This window comes from Hippocampus comes, unplaced genomic scaffold (genome assembly GCF_001891065.2).
Source record: "Hippocampus comes isolate QL1 unplaced genomic scaffold, H_comes_QL1_v1.1 scaffold127, whole genome shotgun sequence".
Lineage (NCBI taxonomy): Eukaryota > Metazoa > Chordata > Actinopteri > Syngnathiformes > Syngnathidae > Hippocampus > Hippocampus comes.
Window position 1 is genome coordinate 413,410 of NW_017805500.1, and position 10,554 is coordinate 423,963.

Consider the following 10,554-nt stretch of genomic DNA (forward strand, 5'->3'; position numbering starts at 1 on the left):
AATGTTTTTAGAATGAGGAGAAGAGTTCAAACAAGTGTTGCATTTGTAACAAGCTTTATTTCATTTTGCAGAGTTCAAGTGGCAAACATTTAAGTCACAAGCAGGATGACATCGACGAGTCTTCGAGAAGTGGTCGGCCAACGAGGACAGCCTGGATGCCTGCAAGACAAAAAGTTACCTACCCTTGTGCAGCAAATGGCGCAAGATGGTAACACAGTGAGGAAGACGATCGGCAAAGTGGACGGCTGGAAGATGAACATGTTCAGCACCTTTTGGAAAAAAAAATGAAATCATGGTTGCGAAGCAGAGTGCATTCAAAAGAAAACACCTTTCAACGCAAAGGGCTGACACTCTCCCCCAGCAGCTCCATTTTTTTCCACAGCCAAGGTTGTCCACCACCATGCCGATTGGACTGGAAGCTGCCCTGCACACAAAGTCAAATTTGGAAACAGGTGAGTGCTCGTTTGGAGCTGACGTCGGAATTTCATGCCTTCTTTTCCCCACCTGCAAAGAAAAAAAAAAAACAGGTGAGTGCTCGTTTGCAGCTGACGTCGGAATTTAATTATCTTCTTTTCCCCACCTGCAAAGAAAAAAAGGCGGAGCACTTGTCCAAGTATTTGTCAATAACTTGCAAAAATTCTTCCAAACCATTTGACAGCCTTTATGGAAAAAGTGGTTGCTGGACAAGGTCACAGGATATGTGATGCTTTGGCGCCACCTAGTGGACAAGAGCAGAAGGGAAAACCAACGTGAGCACGTGGAAGGTTAAGTGCATACTGTGGTTTAATTTCTTTTTTGGGTGGTGGTGGGGCAGGATTGTCCACCACGTCAATTGGACTGGAAGCCGCCCTGCACACAAAGTCAAAAGAAAATTGCAAACAGGTGAGCACTCGTAAATCTCATTTTCTGAGTTCATTTGCATCTTACCTCGCAATTTAATGCCTTCTTTTCCCCACCTGCAAAGAAAAAAAAGGCATCGCATTTGTTCAAGAATTTGTCAAGACTGACTTGCAAAAATTGTTCCAAACCATTTCACGAGCCTGCAAGAAAAAAAAATTCAAAGTGTTAGTCAGCCATTTTGTTTTGCAGTGTCCACCAACCCAAATTGCCCTTCTCGAACGCCGCCATCTTGTTCAACCAGCTGCGGTGATTGCGCCCTCGGAAAACTGCAACAGAGGCCCAGACTTGGTAAGACACCACAACACTCAAAGTTAATAGCGTTTCGTGAACAGATCAGTTTTCACAAATGACATTTTGGACAAAATACATGTTCTCACCTCACCCGTGATCTGTGTGCTGGGGGGAGAAAAAAAGGGGACAAGTTGAATTTGAATTTTTTTGAGTTTTTTTTTTTTCCTTACTTGTGACAAGAACCGGACACCTCCTCGATGACCTGCAAGACAAGGTAACAAAGTTAAATGTGTTGAAATTGGGTCATTGCAACAAAATGTTTGAAGAAGCCACGTTGAAAGGATACGCAGAGTCAGCCATTTTGATTCGAACTGCACACCTGTAGGAAGAAATGACAAATCATTTACACAGATGGTCATGACGTTTGTTTAGGAATGACAAAATAAGTTGGAAACTTACCTTCTGCCAAGCTGAGCTTCTCTTCAAATGCTGCAAAGAAAGTTTGAAACAGGACCGCAATGATAATCATTGCTTCAGGGCACGTTTAACATTGTTGAAAATGTGTGTCAAAATCACCTTAAATACTGACCTTCGTCAAAATGCGTGGAGAGCAGCAATCGGACGGTGTCAACCGACCGGAGTCTGGCAGCCAAGTGGAGAGAGAACGTTCCGGCAATTAGTCGCACCTTAAATAGGCTCAGGTTGATGACGTCATCCGTTTTTTTAAAACAAAACTTTATTTATAAAAACAAATAAAAAAAAAAGTAATGATGCCGAAAGGAATGTAGACACAAGGAGATTCGAACCCCGGTCGTCAGAACCGCAAGCAATTGCTTTACCATCAAGCCATCTCGAGGTGACAGCTGCATCACGAGATGTCATATTCAACGAATATTTACCCAGGCAATATTTCAAACGAACCATGATGCTAAAAGTAGCTTAGACACGAGGAGATTCGAACCCCGGTCATCAGAACCGCAAGCAATTGCTTTACCATCAAGCCATCTCGAGGTGACAGCTGCATCACGAGATGTCATATTCAACGAATATTTACCCAGGCAATATTTCAAACGAACTATGATGCTAAAAGTAGCTTAGACACGAGGAGATTCGAACCCCGGTCATCAGAACCGCAAGCAGTTGCCTTACCATCAAGCCATCTCGAGGTGACAGCTGCACCACGAGATGTCATATTCAACGAATATATACTCAGGTAATATGCTGAAAGGTGCTAAAATATGGGAGGATTCGAACCTAGGTCATCCCAGTCACAAGCAGTTTCGTAACCATCAAGCCATTCTTGGGTGACTGCTGCATCACGGAATGTCATATTCAACCAATACATACCTAGGCAATATTCAAAAAAAGCAGAAATTACGACGCTGAGACACATGGGGATTCGAACCGATGTCATCCGAATCGCAAGCAATTGTGTTACCATCAAGGCATCTTTAAGTGCCTGCAGCATCACGAAATGTCATATACAACGAATATATACCCAGGCAATATTAAAAATGACGCTTAAAGGAGCAAAGAGAGAAGAGAATTCGAACCGGGGTCTTCTGAGTCTCAAACTGTTTCTTAACCATCAAGTCATTTCTGGGTGTCAGGTGCACTGCGGGATGTCATATTCAACCTAAACATACGTAGGCAATATTCGATACATTCAACTAACTGAAATACAACAAAACGAGGTTGAATTTTAAAGGCAATGTCGTCAAATGGTATGAGACACTGCCAACGAATCCCGGGCTCTTGGTTTGATCCCAGTTTCCCGTTGCGCTTATTTATGCGAACGACGCACTGCGTGGGAATTGAAAGTCATCCGAATTGCAAGCAGTTGCTTTACCACCAAACCACCTTTAGGTGACGCCTGCATCCAAAAAAGTCCTATTCTAGCAATCCATACCCAGGCAATGTGGAAACAAGTATAAATAAACGATAAAGGTTTTCAAGGCACTGGAATAAGACGTTACCTCCGAATCATGAGCCCTTGTATCGATCCCAGTTTTCTGCTGCGCTTATTTTTGCGACCGACGTACTGAGTGGCAATCGAACCTTGATTGTGGGTTCGGGCACCCAAGTTTTACATCATTCGTCCACAAGCCCGGGGAAATCGCCGATTTTCCTTGTGGCATTTAACAGGCTGACACACGAGCAAACAAGGCAGTCGGTCGTGATGACCCGGTGGTCGAGGATTCCGCAATTAAGTGGAGCTAAAGATGAAAGTGGAAGAAGTGCGTCGACAAGTGAGTAGTGAACTAATTTTTCTATGAAGCACCACTGAGGTGACCCATGTGATTAAGTGAAGTCAAGTCAAGCTTTATTGTCAAATATGATCGATGTGCAACATACAGCACGGATGAAATTACTTTCCTCTCTCAACCACAGTGCAAACCTGCAGTGCACTGAAACACAAACAGCTAAAAATAAGGACAGCAGACTGAACTGCAAAAAAACACACAAAGACAAAATACAAATGGCAAACAACAGACAACCATGGGCACTTGTGATGATTGCGGGTTCAAAAAAAAAAACAGTTGAAGAACCCCCGTCTGCCTGTTCGGAAATCAGCTATGAATCCATTACCCCAAATACTCGTGTTTTATATCCTGCCACGACGAAACGTTCACTTGGATGAACCAAAAAAAAATAAAACGGTTGGCCATTCAGTGACCGCAGTTGCAGTTACTTCAATTTGCTACCGGAGGGCAGCGTGTCACGCGATTCGATGGGCTTTATTGATCACGATATCCCTGTACAAAGTGTGAAATTCCAACATGACAAATAGCAGCATCGTGAAGGAGACAAAAGTATCAACGGTGATAATAGTAATCATATGCATGAATAGAAACAACTCGGGGGCTTGGGGGCGGGGGGTCTTCGCATGGGTGGATGGGCTTCACGAGCCCGGCGCCTGGTGTGAAAAAAAGTTTGAGAACCATTGCGGTAGGCTGACATTTCGTGGAGGAAGCCGTATTTCAGGCTCTGAAAACGGTCGAGACGGTGGTCCTGGCGTCTCTCTGAGATGAACTCAAAGACGTGCCGGGTTGCAGGCAGCCCCCCAGTGGCATCTGCACGTTGTCTCCCCCAAATCTCCAGCATATGTCAAACAAAGTCTGCGTTGGTTTGGTTCTTTCTGGCTGTCTCTTTTTTTTTCACAAGTTGCCAGATGATTCTCTCCTCTAATTTTTAAGCAGGTTGGGAAAAAAAATATTCAAAAAAGACCCGGAAGTGAAAGGTCCACCTGAACCGGAAACAGGGGAATGTGTGGACTGACTGGCGCGGTCGCTTAAACATTGTTTGGCATGCTTGAAACGTACAACCGAACTTAGCAGTTAGTTGTGTCACTCGAACACGAAAGATGTCCTTGTTTATTGTTGACACGCACGTAGGGGACCACAATGAAAGAACGTCGTCTCGACGCCGGCTACTTTTCGCTGGTTTTCCCTTCATGTTGACAATATTTTTACATTGCGTGAAAGAACGTCGCTCACTGCTTTTGTTTTATTTTGTTTTGTTTTTTGCACGACAGGAACGGAGTTTTGGATCAGCAGATGGAAGTTTCATTTGGACGTGTGTGAGTAGACAGTCCTGTGTGTTTGACATTTCTCCTCACGTTAACACGAGCGCAATGTGCTGGACAACGACATGAGCAAACAATTCTGGTTATGCTTTGAAATGACATTGGTGTGACCCAAGTTATAATTAAAAAAAAAAACCTTCAAGACATTTCAAAATATATTTCTATTTGCTTTATTTGATAAATAATTCGATACAATCAGGGTGAGTTGAAAGCAGATTTAAGTTCTGGATGCCTTTTAAAACGTCACTGTGATGTGATTCAAATAATTTAAATGTAGAAATAAACATTGTTTCATGACTTAGCTCACAGTGTTTAGTTAATTTTTTTCCTGAGGCAACTTAAGTCTTCTTCTTTTCCTTTCGTCTTTTCCCTTCAGGGGTCGCCAGAGCGATTCCGTTGCTTCCATCAAACCCCGCTTTGTGCATCCTCTTCTCTCAAGCCAGCTACCTTTTATGTCCTCTTTCACTACATCCACAAACCTCCTCTTTGGTCTTCCTCTCGGCCTCCTGCCTGGCAGTTTGAGACTGTGCATCCTTTTCCCATTATATTCACCCTCTCTCCTTTGGACATGTCTGAACCATCTCAGTCCGGTCTCTGACTTTTTCTCCAAAATCTTCATCTCTGCTACCTCCAGCTCTGCCTCCATACTGCTGCTCACAAATGCTCACTTTTGCTCTTGGTCCAGTTTCAACTACTCTTTCCCATAGTTTCATTGTATGGCTCCTCACCTTTATTCCTCTGTAGCACATCTCCCTTGTTCTTAAAAAATGGCAGCTGAGGCTAAAAAAAGTAATTGAAAATATATTGAACGTGTATTTTGAGTTGTTCCAAATATTGTGACTACCTCAAACTGTTAAAAGTACCTATCTAAAAAAAGAGAGACTTAAAAAAAAAAAAATTAATGATTGTTGTTTTAAAAATAACTTGGTCCGCATCAGTGTCACTGTGAAGCCAAAGGTGTCCAAAGGCATTTGCTGATGTGGCTGGCCAGCTCATTGCACAATGTGCTTATGTGCCCATGAGTGAGATGACAGGCAAGCTGCTCAAACTGCTCCCATGCCATCACTGTTTGGGCGACAAAGTCGTCCCAGCTTTTTCTCCTCAATAAACTGTCCAAGTTGAAGTGCAGTCTTGTTGTTTTTATTGCGTCTCCCGACATGTGATTGTTTTCTCAGGGCAAGTGGACTGCTGGGGAAGACTTTTGGCCTCTGGTCCGAGCCGACTTAGTCAGTTCATGTGCAGACGTCGCATGGGACAGCTTGAGTCGGAGTGTTTCTGAGTGGGAAGCAGAGTGTTCCTCAAACGGAGAGGGCGAATACTTTGGTTTTTCACCCAAAAGCACTCCGACGAGCTGTCTCGTGTGGGTCTGTGCATGAGTTGCTGTGTCGACTTGGGCAAGAGACCAAAAGTCTTAGAAGAAAATGGCTCATGACGGCGACGCCCCGCCCACAAATCGGAGCCGACCAATGGCGTCCATCTCGTTTGCATAACCACGCCCACCTCATTATACGGCCCAATCAGAAACGAGAGATTTGCATAAATTTGCATATTAGCGGGCAACGGACCAATCAGATCGCAGAGATCTGCATATATTTGCATAACCACGCCCCCTTCTCCAGCCAATGGTCGCGCTCCGTTTTGCATAGGTACGCCCATTATCGCGTGAGACCAATCAACGTACCGACCCCGCCCACTTCTGGGAGCCACCAGCAAATCAGTGAGCGTTTGTCTGATATGGCCACGCCCCCCTTTCATTGAAATTTCCCCACGGAAAAAAAATCCTGGGGGAAAAAAAAAAATCCAGAAAAAAAATTCTCAAAAAAATTTTGATTTTTAAAATGAAAATAAATGTTTTTAGAATGAGGAGAAGAGTTCAAACAAGTGTTGCATTTGTAACAAGCTTTATTTCATTTTGCAGAGTTCAAGTGGCAAACATTTAAGTCACAAGCAGGATGACATCGACGAGTCTTCGAGAAGTGGTCGGCCAACAAGGACAGCCTGGATGCCTGCAAGACAAAAAGTTACCTCTCCTTGTTGTGCAGCAAATGGCGCAAGATGGTAACAGTGAGGAAGACGATCGGCAAAGTGGACGGCTGGAAGATGAACATGTTCAGCACCTTTTGGAAAAAAAAATGAAATCATGGTTGCGAAGCAGAGTGCATTCAAAAGAACACACCTTTTAAGGCAAAGGACTGACACTCTCCCCCAGCAGCTCCATTTTTTTCCACAGCCAAGGTTGTCCACCACCATGCCGATTGGACTGGAAGCTGCCCTGCACACAAAGTCAAATTTGGAAACAGGTGAGTGCTCGTTTGGAGCTGACGTCGGAATTTCATGCCTTCTTTTCCCCACCTGCAAAGAAAAAAAGGCGGAGCACTTGTCCAAGTATTTGTCAATAACTTGCAAAAATTCTTCCAAACCATTTGACATCAGCCTTTATGGAAAAAGTGGTTGCTGGACAAGGTCACAGGATATGTGATGCTTTGGCGCCACCTAGTGGACAAGAGCAGAAGGGAAAACCAACGTGAGCACGTGGAAGGTTAAGTGCATACTGTGGTTTAATTTCTTTTTTGGGTGGGGGGGGGCAGGATTGTCCACCACGTCAATTGGACTGGAAGCCGCCCTGCACACAAAGTCAAAAGAAAATTGCAAACAGGTGAGCACTCGTCAATCTCATTTTCTGAGTTCATTTGCATCTTACCTCGCAATTTAATGCCTTCTTTTCCCCACCTGCAAAGAAAAAAAAGGCATCGCATTTGTTCAAGAATTTGTCAAGACTGACTTGCAAAAATTGTTCCAAACCATTTCACGAGCCTGCAAGAAAAAAAAATTCAAAGTGTTAGTCAGCCATTTTGTTTTGCAGTGTCCACCAACCCAAATTGCCCTTCTCGAACGCCGCCATCTTGTTCAACCAGCTGCGGTGATTGCGCCCTCGGAAAACTGCAACAGAGGCCCAGACTTGGTAAGACACCACAACACTCAAAGTTAATAGCGTTTCGTGAACAGATCAGTTTTCACAAATGACATTTTGGACAAAATACATGTTCTCACCTCACCCGTGATCTGTGTGCTGGGGGGAGAAAAAAAGGGGACAAGTTGAATTTGAATTTTTTTGAGTTTTTTTTTTTTCCTTACTTGTGACAAGAACCGGACACCTCCTCGATGACCTGCAAGACAAGGTAACAAAGTTAAATGTGTTGAAATTGGGTCATTGCAACAAAATGTTTGAAGAAGCCACGTTGAAAGGATACGCAGAGTCAGCCATTTTGATTCGAACTGCACACCTGTAGGAAGAAATGACAAATCATTTACACAGATGGTCATGACGTTTGTTTAGGAATGACAAAATAAGTTGGAAACTTACCTTCTGCCAAGCTGAGCTTCTCTTCAAATGCTGCAAAGAAAGTTTGAAACAGGACCGCAATGATAATCATTGCTTCAGGGCACGTTTAACATTGTTGAAAATGTGTGTCAAAATCACCTTAAATACTGACCTTCGTCAAAATGCGTGGAGAGCAGCAATCGGACGGTGTCAACCGACCGGAGTCTGGCAGCCAAGTGGAGAGAGAACGTTCCGGCAATTAGTCGCACCTTAAATAGGCTCAGGTTGATGACGTCATCCGTTTTTTTAAAACAAAACTTTATTTATAAAAACAAATAAAAAAAAAAGTAATGATGCCGAAAGGAATGTAGACACAAGGAGATTCGAACCCCGGTCGTCAGAACCGCAAGCAATTGCTTTACCATCAAGCCATCTCGAGGTGACAGCTGCATCACGAGATGTCATATTCAACGAATATTTACCCAGGCAATATTTCAAACGAACCATGATGCTAAAAGTAGCTTAGACACGAGGAGATTCGAACCCCGGTCATCAGAACCGCAAGCAATTGCTTTACCATCAAGCCATCTCGAGGTGACAGCTGCATCACGAGATGTCATATTCAACGAATATTTACCCAGGCAATATTTCAAACGAACTATGATGCTAAAAGTAGCTTAGACACGAGGAGATTCGAACCCCGGTCATCAGAACCGCAAGCAGTTGCCTTACCATCAAGCCATCTCGAGGTGACAGCTGCACCACGAGATGTCATATTCAACGAATATATACTCAGGTAATATGCTGAAAGGTGCTAAAATATGGGAGGATTCGAACCTAGGTCATCCCAGTCACAAGCAGTTTCGTAACCATCAAGCCATTCTTGGGTGACTGCTGCATCACGGAATGTCATATTCAACCAATACATACCTAGGCAATATTCAAAAAAAGCAGAAATTACGACGCTGAGACACATGGGGATTCGAACCGATGTCATCCGAATCGCAAGCAATTGTGTTACCATCAAGGCATCTTTAAGTGCCTGCAGCATCACGAAATGTCATATACAACGAATATATACCCAGGCAATATTAAAAATGACGCTTAAAGGAGCAAAGAGAGAAGAGAATTCGAACCGGGGTCTTCTGAGTCTCAAACTGTTTCTTAACCATCAAGTCATTTCTGGGTGTCAGGTGCACTGCGGGATGTCATATTCAACCTAAACATACGTAGGCAATATTCGATACATTCAACTAACTGAAATACAACAAAACGAGGTTGAATTTTAAAGGCAATGTCGTCAAATGGTATGAGACACTGCCAACGAATCCCGGGCTCTTGGTTTGATCCCAGTTTCCCGTTGCGCTTATTTATGCGAACGACGCACTGCGTGGGAATTGAACCTTGACTGTGCGCACCGGTATCCAAGTATTATCCCACTAGTCCATCGATCGGTGGATCTCGCCGAATTTTCTTGTCGCATTTAACGGCCTTATTCACGAGCCAACTGGTAGACATTTAGTTGTCATGACTGGGCGGTCGCAGATTCCGCAAGGTGTCTCAATCTGTCTCTCTGCATTGAGAATTGCCCAACGAACATATTCAGCGCAGCCAAAGATGAAAGTCGACGAAGTGCGTCGACAAGTTAGCAGATAACTTATTATTCCACGAAGCACCACTATGAATCCATATACTCATATTTTATGTCCTCCTTTTACTACGTTTCCACTGGATTCATTTCAAAAATTAAACGGGCGGACGTAGTGATAGTAACTCAAATTCGACACCGGAGGACGGCGTTTCACTTTATTCGTTTTTTGAGGCATCGTCACAAGCTTTGTTTTCCTTTTTTCGGAGGCTTTATTGAGAATGATCCCGCTGGACAAAGTGTGAAATGACATGACAACTGACAGCAATGCAGAGTGAATCAGACAAACTTGTCAACAGTGATAAAAAATGATCATGTGCATGAACAGGAAAAACACAGTGACGTTGGAGAAAAATATCAAATAAAAGACCTCCCAAACTTTGGATCAGAGACAGCAATGTTTTTAAAAAAAAAATACAGCTCTGCTTCAACCGGAATTAGCACAAATGCTCGTTTTCAGCCGTCGTCCCAAGGCTGGTTTCTTAACATAAACATAACATAAAACAGTTCACATCACAACAAAATACATAACATAAAACACGGACAGTCGAGCAATCCGAGGCACTTTTCCTGATACGCGTTGTTGTTCGAAGCAGATCGAGATGGAAGAGGAGTGTCAAAAGTGTACTTTCGCTCACAGCCGTCACGCTCAAAATGTGCACACGTCTGCAACAAGCTAAACTGGAAAGGAAACAAGAAGCTGTCGTGTCCATTGACGAAAAAAAGAGATTGGTTCACTTCTCCTGGTACATGTGAATCCGTTTCATTTCCATCGGGGACTCTCAATTCCAAATATGCTTCCACGCGCAGCGCCGACGATCCTCTCGCCTCATCCACGGCTCCGCAAGCCATCCACCCAACGGTACC

The 10,554-nt window shown here is 43.7% G+C and overlaps 7 long non-coding RNA genes across 7 annotated transcripts in view; 3 read left to right on the top strand and 4 right to left on the bottom strand.

Annotated features, from left to right (window-relative positions):
- The window catches only part of LOC109520083 (uncharacterized), a 2,430-nt gene extending 2,274 nt beyond the window's left edge, over positions 1-156 (top strand). The window contains exon 3 of the long non-coding RNA XR_002169109.1: positions 72-156. This is a non-coding gene — a long non-coding RNA (uncharacterized LOC109520083). The remainder of the gene's footprint in view (positions 1-71) is intronic.
- The window catches only part of LOC109520077 (uncharacterized), a 9,540-nt gene extending 8,238 nt beyond the window's left edge, over positions 1-1,302 (top strand). Inside the window, exons 3-5 of the long non-coding RNA XR_002169104.1 lie at positions 528-749; positions 815-882; positions 1,090-1,302. This is a non-coding gene — a long non-coding RNA (uncharacterized LOC109520077). The remainder of the gene's footprint in view (positions 1-527; positions 750-814; positions 883-1,089) is intronic.
- On the bottom strand, positions 802-1,178 carry LOC109520085 (uncharacterized). Its single transcript, XR_002169111.1, has 3 exons — positions 1,101-1,178; positions 928-956; positions 802-849 (listed from the first exon to the last, which is right to left on the bottom strand). It is a non-coding gene; the product is annotated as an uncharacterized LOC109520085 (long non-coding RNA).
- Positions 1,303-1,475: 173 nt separating the features above from the next.
- On the bottom strand, positions 1,476-1,769 carry LOC109520079 (uncharacterized). Its single transcript, XR_002169106.1, has 3 exons — positions 1,721-1,769; positions 1,591-1,620; positions 1,476-1,510 (listed from the first exon to the last, which is right to left on the bottom strand). It is a non-coding gene; the product is annotated as an uncharacterized LOC109520079 (long non-coding RNA).
- A 5,162-nt stretch (positions 1,770-6,931) lies between these two features.
- LOC109520081 (uncharacterized) lies at positions 6,932-7,793 on the top strand. The gene is made up of 3 exons (XR_002169107.1): positions 6,932-7,241; positions 7,306-7,373; positions 7,581-7,793. It is a non-coding gene; the product is annotated as an uncharacterized LOC109520081 (long non-coding RNA).
- Positions 7,294-7,588, bottom strand: LOC109520082 (uncharacterized). The gene is made up of 2 exons (XR_002169108.1): positions 7,419-7,588; positions 7,294-7,340 (listed from the first exon to the last, which is right to left on the bottom strand). It is a non-coding gene; the product is annotated as an uncharacterized LOC109520082 (long non-coding RNA).
- Positions 7,794-7,966: 173 nt separating the features above from the next.
- LOC109520078 (uncharacterized) lies at positions 7,967-8,260 on the bottom strand. The gene is made up of 3 exons (XR_002169105.1): positions 8,212-8,260; positions 8,082-8,111; positions 7,967-8,001 (listed from the first exon to the last, which is right to left on the bottom strand). It is a non-coding gene; the product is annotated as an uncharacterized LOC109520078 (long non-coding RNA).
- Positions 8,261-10,554: the final 2,294 nt, after the last annotated feature.